Here is a 10,664-nt window from a genome sequence, read left to right as displayed (position 1 = left end):
ACGCTCGTGGTGTCCCGTCTTCCCATCACTCTTTGTCATATAACGCTTTGAAACTACTGACGGTCTTGGCCTCCACCACCTTCTCACCTAACTTGTTCCATCCGTTAGGTTGGTGTGTGTGTGTGTGTGTGTGTGTGTGTGTGTGTGTGTGTGTGTGTGTGTGTGTACTCACCTAATTGTGCTTGCGGGGGTTGAGCTCTGGCTCTTTGGTCCCGCCTGTGTGTGTGTGTGTGTGTGTGTGTGTGTGTGTGTGTGTATGTGTGTGTGTGTGTGTGTGTGTGTGTGTGTGTGTGTGGATGCGTGCTTAAGGTAAGTAAACCCCCCAACAATTGAGTGGGCAGAAGTTTTCTCATAAACAAACCACAGACGCATTTCCGAGGGCCTCCCCCCCCCCAGCTTGTACTCGACGCTTGTTTAAAACACCATCACATAGTTCAACCATTAAACCATTACCAACAACCCCCTTAAACCACTAATCAATACCGTTGAAATAAACCAAAAACTCCAATAGAGTAAAACACAAACCAACACAGCCATTCAAAACCTTTCAACCAATACGGCCAAAAAAACAAACAGAATAATAAACCCTTAAACACAATAGGACAAACACAATTAAACCAACAGGAAAAAAACACAACAGCAACAGCCTGTTTAACAGCAGCTATTCCCAGCAATACAAGTATTAATAACAGCAATACCTGTTGCTAACAGCAATAGTCAGAAATACAGAACCATTCTAATGGCTCTACCTGACTGTAACATATCTTTCGCAGTGCCTTATGTACCAACGTAGTTATATACGGTCGTAGAGTTGTTTGTAATTACAGTAATTTAATTATATTTACGAGGGGTCAATATTACATTTAATTATTGGTCGTTGAGATATCATCCAGGCTGTGGGTAGAGCTATGAAGGGTTGAGTGTGACTTGCGTGTGGCTTGCGTGTGGCTTGCGTGTGGCTTGAGTGTGGCTTGCGTGTGGCTTGCGTGTGGCTTGCGTGTGGATTGCGTGAGGCTTGCGTGTGTCACTAGAAACTGAGTCTGGCACTAGAGAATTCAGTTTAACACTAGGGGGAATTGTTTCGTGTTAGTCAAACGAGCGATTAGGAGTAGATTGGTTGGAACTGCCAGGAGCTCCTCTAACAACCTGTCAGCTTGGATAACAAGGGGGTCAGATGACCCCTGACCGCTGACCTCAGCCACGTGACCTGAAGTCATCTAGAGTCATCAGAGGTCATCTTCACCTCTACCGACCAGTTAAAAAATATATATATATATATTTTCCTCATATTGATTTGTGGAAAAATACAGTACGATGCACCATGTTGTATAAATATGTATTATACATACATATTTTATACATATCTTGCTCAGTTGTCTCACAATTTGTTTGTTTCTGGCATTGCTATGACGCGTGGCAATTATTTTATACCTTAATAGTGTCATACGAGTCTCACCTTTCAGGATACGTCCGTAGCGCTCATAATTGTGAGTCTTGTATATCCCGCCCCCACCAAAAGTCCTCGCTAAATGTAGCAGTAACTCTAGCGTAACTGGCTTACACCGTCGCTATATGTAGCGGTAACTTTAGCGTAACACTGGCTTTACACCTTCGCTATACGTAGCAGTAACAGCGTCACACCCTCGCTATATGTAGCACTAACACTGGCTTACACCCTCGCTATATGTAGCAGCAACAACAGCGTAACACCCCCGCTATATGTAGCAGCAACACCACCACACCCCCACTATATGTAGCGGCAACAGCGCCACACCCCCACTATATGTAGCGGCAACAGCGCCACACCCCCACTATATGTAGCGGCAACAGCGCCAGCTGCTAGCCCCGGTCACCTCAAATAAAAATGGCGGGCAAAATATCGCTCGTGACGTCACATATTCAAATGCCTGATATAAAAACCGGTTTTTCTTGCCTCTCCGCAGATGAGCTCGAGACTTTTAATATACAACAAATGCCCTATTTACAAAAATATAAAAAATTACTATAGGACAGTCTGTATAAAAAAAACATTTTTTATAATTATTTATGAAACCAGCTGAGTTCACTGGCCATCTGTACTCCACCGGTACCAGCACTATAGGTAGGGTAAGGGTATGGCAGGGTAGGGTAGGGTAAGATAGGGTAGGGTAGGGTAAGGCAGGGTAGGGGTAAGATAGGGTAGGGTAGGGTAAGGCAGGGTAGGGTAAGATAGGGTAGGGTAGGGTAAGGCAGGGTAGGGGTAAGATAGGGTAGGGTAGGGTAAGGCAGGGTAGGGGTAAGATAGGGTAGGGTAGGGTAAGGCAGGGTAGGGTAAGATAGGGTAGGGTAGGGTAAGGCAGGGTAGGGTAAGATAGGGTAGGAGTGGTGTCAGGATCTATTGGAAAAACTTATTTATAATTACCTAAGTGTAGTTACAGGATGAGAGCTACGCTCGTGGTGTCCCGTCTTCCCAGCACTCTTTGTCGTACAACGCTTTGAAACTACTCTGTACGATGTGTCGTTTATGCTCCCCCCCCTCACTTTGTTGCCCAAACAGTTTCGTACGAATAACAGAACACACATTATATGTACACGTAAGTTAGAGCACAGAGTTCCAGGCACTTAGAGCCACCTGCTGCCACCTGGGTAGAGCCTTAGGTCCTATGTAGACCCATATCTCCTGTATAGAGCCATACAGCCCCTGTATAGAGCCATATAGCCCCTGTATAGAGCCATATAGCACCTGTATAGAGCCATATAGCCCCTGTATAGAGCCATATAGCACCTGTATAGAGCCAGATAGCACCTGTATAGAGCCAGATAGCACCTGTATAGAGCCATATAGCACCTGTATAGAGCCATATAGCCCCTGTATAGAGCCATATAGCCCCTGTATAGAGCCATATAGCCCCTGTATAGAGCCATATAGCCCCTGTATAGAGCCATATAGCACCTGTATAGAGCCATATAGCACCTGTATAGAGCCATATAGCACCAGCTCCTATATAGAGAAAAATCTGACCTGACACAAACACCACAGAACTTCAGTGCTCGCCTCCACACACACACACACACACACACACACACACACACACACACACAGTAATCCTGTTGAATACACTCCACTCCAAAGTCTCCACCTTCGCGCACACTCACACAAGTGATCCGCTGCAGAGTGTGCAATATATATGCATTTTTAATATGTGTTGCCAAAACTGTTTTAGCGTCGACCACAACGACGATTCGAGTTCGTATTTTGTTGTTCTGTGATTAACGGAGTTGTGTGGGTTTGTTTAGTGGGTAGGGGCAGGCTAGTGGGTAGGGGGAGGCTAGTGGGTAGGGGCAGGCTAGTGGGTAGGGGCAGGCTAGTGGGTAGGGGAGGCTAGTGGGTAGGGGAGGCTAGTGGGTAGGGGCAGGCTAGTGGGTAGGGGAGGATAGTGGGTAGGGGCAGGCTAGTGGGTAGGGGAGGCTAGTGGGTAGGGGAGGCTAGTGGGTAGGGGCAGGCTAGTGGGTAGGGGAGGCTAGTGGGTAGGGGCAGGCTAGTGGGTAGGGGCAGGCTAGTGGGTAGGGGAGGCTAGTGGGTAGGGGCAGGCTAGTGGGTAGGGGAGGCTAGTGGGTAGGGGAGGCTAGTGGGTAGGGGCAGGCTAGTGGGTAGGGGAGGCTAGTGGGTAGGGGCAGGCTAGTGGGTAGGGGAGGCTAGTGGGTAGGGGCAGGCTAGTGGGTAGGGATATATTAGGGTTTAGCTTCATTTTTTGGGTCCGTACTCTCAAAATCAAATTAATAGCACCGAATTCTATTTTCTATTTGTCTATCACATCAATGTGTGTAAGACCGTCCTCAGAGTTCTACAAAATACTCTTTAGACAGGAGGAGGAGTTGTAGAAACTCGTCCACGTAATGACGGGGTTTGGGATGTAGATGTTTCGTCAGGGGTCGAGTCTATAGTGTTGTTGAGCTTACTTGTCCTCCTCGCTGTAACGCTGACACTGGTTCAAGAACAATGACTTGGGCAAGAATCTCCCCCAAGAAACTTGTCTTAAAAAGTTGGTAAAACAGGTTAAGGTTCCTTCATCTCCCCCCCCCCCCACCGAAAACAAATACAAGCAGAGGTCATCTGTTCCAAAATGTTTAGTTTGTCAGTAGTTGACTTTCCGAAATGAATCGTCCGATGAAAATATTGTTTCACAAACCATCGAAGGTCAGAGACTTATTTATAGTTATTCTGTTCACCGCCTCTTAAGGACCTGGGTCCAGATTCACGAAAGCACTTACGCAAGCACTTATGAACCTGTACATCTTTTCTCAATCTTTGGCGGCTTTGTTTCCAATTATTGAACAGTTAATGAGCTCCGAAGCACCAGGAGACTGTTTATAACAATAACAACAGTTGAATGGCAAGTTTTCATGCTTGTAAACTGTTTAATAAATGTAACCAAAGCCGTCAAAGATTGAGGAAAGATGTACACGTTCGTAAGTGCTGTCGTAAGTGCTTTCGTGAATCTGGCCCCAGAACTCATTTTGTTTTCTAACATATTTGAACATACAAGTTCAAACATATTATATTTGCCCTGGAAAGGTCTCTTATGTGGCAAAAACTTCATATATCAAGTGCTAGACTGCGAGGGGCCACTTTCTCAATAAGGTCTGCTGTTCAACAAAGTAGTTTGCTCTAAAAATAATAGGTCTTATATACCAAAATAAAAAAAAAAGAGTCCCCTGTCCTACAGATAATCAGTTCTAAAATAATTCATTTTTAACCCATGAGATCACAGCACCAAACCCAAGAAGTCCCAAGCCATACAGAAACGTCACCTTCTCAAAACATCACCTTTATGAACAAGAAATAATCACTTGTCCCAAAGAGTAACTATTCCAAAAAGGTAATCTAAACTACCTTCCTCGTCCCCTGCTAGGCTTCCACCCCGCCTCTTGGAGCCCACACTGGCTTTATCTGGCCCCTGAAGCTTCCAAGTAGGACCTTGAGGCCCCCAAGTAGGACCTCGAGGCCTGCAGGTAGGCAGGGCCAACCTAGCCACTACCATAGTTCCGGAAAAATTGATCTCATCAAAGGGGGGAAATTTCCTCATAGCGGTGCCTGTATTCCCAGCGGGAGAAGCTTGGCCTGGGAATAGATATTTACGTCAATGGGGGAGCCGGGTGGAGGAGATAAGAGAATAATGGGTAGGAGTGCATGGGGGGACCTAATGGAGGTATAGGGGGAGGGTGGATGATTGATGGGTCGATGTTGATTGATAAACTAACGTTGTAATCATGCGAGTCAACCATAGATCATGCTGGCAGTGACACATCATATTAGCGTGATAGATCTTGGACAAAATCTTCGCAGCAGGACTATACCTGTGTCCGGGGCACCCTGGACGCTTGTTCGAATTCACTGCAATGTTGCAAAGATTTTCTTGTAATTATATTTCTGATTATAACTAGTCTAACTAGCATGAAACCTGTGACGCAGGTACAACATTATGTCGAAATATATATATATATATATATATATATATATATATATATATATATATATATATATATATATATATATATATATATATATATATATATATATATATATCACCCTCATCACAAACCGAGGCTAATGGTCCATACTATTGTGTTTGATTTAGAAGATTTTGCTTGACGGTATTTGAGTAAAATGCGAGACAGATAGGTAAACACAGATGCACATCCCGGGACAGGTAGAGAGAGCGAGGGGTAGACAGAGAGAGTAAGGAGGCAGGTCGCCCCATTCCCTGTCTGGTAATGGCGCCCTGGACCGTTCTTATCAAGCTTACACGGGGGATGGAAACTTTCAAAATGGGGTTAATTGTGGCTGTGTGTAAAGTTGTCGTGGTGATCCCAGGCTGAGATGTGAGAGAGAGAGAGAGAGAGAGAGAGAGAGAGAGAGAGAGAGAGAGAGAGAGAGAGAGAGAGAGAGAGAGAGAGAGAGAGAGAGAGAGAGAGAGAGAGAGAGAGAGAGAGAGAGAGAGAGAGAGAGAGGAGAGAGAGAGAGAGAGAGAGAGAGAGAGAGAGAGAGAGAGAGAGAGACAGAGAGAGAGAGAGAGAGAGAGAGAGAGAGAGAGAGAGAGAGAGAGAGAGAGAGAGAGAGAGAGAGAGAGAGAGAGAGAGAGAGAGAGAGAGAGAGAGAGAGAGAGAGAGAGAGAGACAGACAGACAGACAGACAGACAGACAGACAGACAGACAGACAGACAGACAGACAGGCAGACAGACAGACAGACAGACAGGCAGACTGAGACAAACAAAAAACCAAGAACTAAGAATAAAGAATGTAAAATAAAAAGACAAAATCTTGGGACTTAAAAAATAAAGCTGTGAAGAAGTTGAGTAAAGAAAGAGGGAGAGTAAAGAAGGAAAGAGAGGGCGAGTAACCCGGACAAGAAAGGGAGGGAGAGGGGTCGTTAGCAGGAGAGAAAGTGCTGGTTAAGAAGGGTAAATTATTTTGGGTGGAGGAAAACTCGCAAGACAATGGAGAAGAGTTGCCTGCAGGAATGAGCTTGGTGGGACAAGGAGACTAACTTGACAGGGGACACGGCCAACTTGGCAGGGGACTAACTTGACATGGGAGACGACCAAGTTGGCAGGGGACTAACTTGACAGGGAGACGACCAATTTGGCAGGGAACCAAGTTGGTAGGGTAGGGAACTAAGCTGACAGGGTAGGGAACTAACCTGACAGGGTAGGGAACTAACCTGACAGGGTAGGGAACTAACCTGACAGGGTAGGGAACTAACCTGACAGGGTAGGGAACTAACCTGACAGGGTAGGGAACTAACCTGACAGGGTAGGGAACTAACCTGACAGGATAGCGAACTAACCTGACAGGGTAGGGAACTAACCTGACAGGGTAGGGAACTAACCTGACAGGGTAGGGAACTAACTTGACAGGATAGCGAACTAACCTGACAGGGTAGGGAACTAACCTGACAGGATAGCGAACTAACCTGACAGGGTAGGGAACTAACCTGACAGGGTAGGGAACTAACCTGACAGGATAGCGAACTAACCTGACAGGGTAGGGAACTAACCTGACAGGGTAGGGAACTAACCTGACAGGATAGCGAACTAACCTGACAGGGTAGGGAACTAACCTGACAGGGTAGCGAACTAACCTGACAGGGTAGGGAACTAACCTGACAGGATAGCGAACTAACCTGACAGGGTAGCGAACTAACCTGACAGGGTAGCGAACTAACCTGACAGGGTAGGGAACTAACCTGACAGGATAGCGAACTAAGCCGGTATAGGAAAATATCGAAGATGGAGAGAACTAACAACATTCACCACAAATGTGTCAAATATATTATCAACTCTTGACAATCTACTGTGTACAATACATTACTAAAATAGACAATTTTACACTGAAGGTGGAGGAGGAGGTGGAGGCAGCAGCCGGCCCTAACAAACACCTTCAACTCTCCACATAACTTCTCCACCTTCAAGATTACCCGAATATTAATGAAATTTAAACTTTTTGATTTTCCCGATATAGTCAGAAAAACCAGACAGGGAACTCTTGAACAGTCAAGAGGAATTAATAGGGAATCTAAGATGGGCTAATACGTCATTACCTGAGGCTTCGACCATATGTGGCCTACAATGGCAGTAGTTTGAGACACATTTTTGAATTTATATGCTTTTGTTTCATAGAATAGGCTTGGGACATCATTTCCCCCCCTCCCCCCCACCTGGAAACACAAGAAATATTTCAGACTTATGAAAATCGCATGGGGAAGGGGAGGGGGGGGGGGAGGGGGCGGCGATTTTCTATAAATGTCGACATTTCTTAACAGCGTTTCACATGGTGAGACACAGACTGGTCTATGATGCTCCCCGACCTAACACGATTCACCCTGGCAAGTTTGGCGAGGCTAGCGCTATGCCTCTGACCTCAGATGACCTCAGGCAGACACATATTCCGTCCATTCGTGTTACTATACAGGTCTTTTTACTGACTTTGGTTCGCATGTATCATTCTGGGGACCCTTGTCGTATCTTTGCTCTCATTCTCTGCTTCTCATATCATTCTCATTCCCTCTCTGTTACTTTCTAAAGCACTGAGAGAAGCAAGATTGAATTGACAAGGCGTGGGATGTTGTATGCGTTTATCGCCTTTATTTGACGGTAGAGAGGGAGTGAGAGAGGGAGAGAGTGAGAGAGAGGGAGTGAGAGAGGGAGAGAGTGAGAGAGGGAGTGAGAGAGAGGGAGTGAGAGAGAGGGAGAGTCACGTTCCTATTGGACCACATCCCAGAGGGGGATGGAAGAACCATAGTTACACTAACGACCCCTCACCAATTACAGGGTCAGCCTCTAATTACCGCGACAGTTTGTAATTAAACGAGTTAGATAATCTTCCCCCGCTTTCTTTATGTGGCGAATTGGCCAATTCAATCTCCTGATACGAGTCGTAGCCTCTAAGGTACTGCCTGAGGCGAGGTGATTAGCGGTGACAAGCAGCCAGGTGTATTCCTCACAGACAGGTGTATATCTCTCACAGGCAGGTATATATCTCTCACAGGCAGGTGTATATCTCTCACAGGCAGGTATATATCTCTCACAGGCAGGTGTATATCTCTCACAGGCAGGTATATATCTCTCACAGCCAGGTGTATATCTCTCACAGGCAGGTATATATCTCTCACAGGCAGGTGTATATCTCTCACAGCCAGGTGTATATCTCTCACAGGCAGGTATATATCTCTCACAGGCAGGTGTATATCTCTCACAGCCAGGTGTATATCTCTCACAGCCAGGTGTATATCTCTCACAGGCAGGTGTATATCTCTCACAGGCAGGTATATATCTCTCACAGCCAGGTGTATATCTCTCACATGCAGGTATATCTCTCACAATCAGGTATATCTCTCTCACGCTTAACTTACCTATGCTTAAGCAGAGAGCCTAAGTTAATCTATCCTCATGAGAAACTGACTTTGAAAAGCTTTAAGACACAAGCGCGCATGCGCAGGGGGTGAAGACAATTCCTTAGAATTCAAAATTAGGAAGTGTCTTAGGCTACAATCATTAAGGCGGAACAACTGGAGGTAATTTGAATAATGAAGCGACGGTAATTAGGAGTGGCATTAATATTAATTACTTTTAGGATGGAAATCGTCTACCTGACGGATGATAATGAAGGAATATGTCATTCACAGTGATTGTTGTTGTTCAGTTCGTGTTTAATACGAGTACTGTACTCCAGGTGGTGTTTTGTTCAGTGGAATATGTTGTGTGTGTGTGTGTGTGTGTGTGTGTGTGTACTCACCTAGTTGTGTTTGCGGGGGTTGAGCTCTGGCTCTTTGGTCCCGCCTCTCAACTGTCAATCAACTGGTGTACAGGTTCCTGAGCCTATGTGTGTGTCTGTAAGTGTGTACAACTCACCTAGTTGTGCTTGAGAGGGTTGAGCTCTGGCTCTTTAGTCCCGCCTCTCAACCGTCAATCAACTGGTGGTGTGTGTGTGTGTGTGTGTGTGTGTGTGTGTGTGTGTGTGTGTGTGTGTGTGTGTGTGTGTGTGTGTGTGTGTGTGGTCGTCGGGTTGGGTCAGGTTCAAGCACTTTAGTAGAACAGTGTAGTGACGTTAGTGACGCTGAGGAGGACGGCTGGCGGTGGCTTGCGGTCGTTAAATATACCGAGTGTACCATGATGGCGCTTGCAAGTATTGATGTTGCTCACGCGCGACCTGTGCAACCTGAGCATGTTGCCCAACCTGTTCTCTTATTTACCCTCTGATTCATTTATGTTAACATCTCTCTCTCATTTATTTTACTCGTGTCAATACCTAGCATTTAGAGAGAGAGAGAGAGAGAGAGAGAGAGAGAGAGAGAGAGAGAGAGAGAGAGAGACAACTCAATTATCCTTCTTGCAATGATGCAATGTTTCCCCCTTGCCCCAACACGCCAGCTGGTGACTTCCTTGCAACTTTGTAGCAATATGTTCCTTGCAAGAGCCATCATTCACGCCTCATTTGCATAGTGACCCCAGCTGGTGCCTGTGACTATAGCTGGCTAGCCTGACCCCAGCTGGTGCCTGTGACTACAGCTGGCTAGCCTGACCCCAGCTGGTGCCTGTGACTACTAGCTGGCTAGCCTGACCCCAGCTGGTGCCTGTGACTACAGCTGGCTAGACTGACCCCAGCTGGTGCCTGTGACTACAGCTGGCTAGCCTGACCCCAGCTGGTGCCTGTGGACTACTAGCTGGCTAGCCTGACCCCAGCTGGTGCCTGTGGCTACAGCTGGCTAGCCTGACCCCAGCTGGTGCCTGTGACTATAGCTGGCTAGCCTGACCCCAGCTGGTGCCTGTGACTATAGCTGGCTAGCCTGACCCCAGCTGGTGCCTGTGACTACAGCTGGCTAGCCTGACCCCAGCTGGTGCCTGTGACTATAGCTGGCTAGCCTGACCCCAGCTGGTGCCTGTGACTATAGCTGGCTAGCCTGACCCCAGCTGGTGCCTGTGACTACAGCTGGCTAGCCTGACCCCAGCTGGTGCCTGTGACTACAGCTGGCTAGCCTGACCCCAGCTGGTGCCTGTGACTACAGCTGGCTAGCCTGACCCCAGCTGGTGCCTGTGACTATAGCTGGCTAGCCTGACCCCAGCTGGTGCCTGTGACTATAGCTGGCTAGCCTGACCCCAGCTGGAGCAGACCCATACCTGCTATA

This window comes from Procambarus clarkii, chromosome 88 (genome assembly GCF_040958095.1).
Source record: "Procambarus clarkii isolate CNS0578487 chromosome 88, FALCON_Pclarkii_2.0, whole genome shotgun sequence".
Taxonomy (NCBI): Eukaryota; Metazoa; Arthropoda; class Malacostraca; order Decapoda; family Cambaridae; genus Procambarus; species Procambarus clarkii.
The sequence above is the reverse complement of the archived record's forward strand: the minus strand, read 5'-3'. Positions refer to the sequence as shown.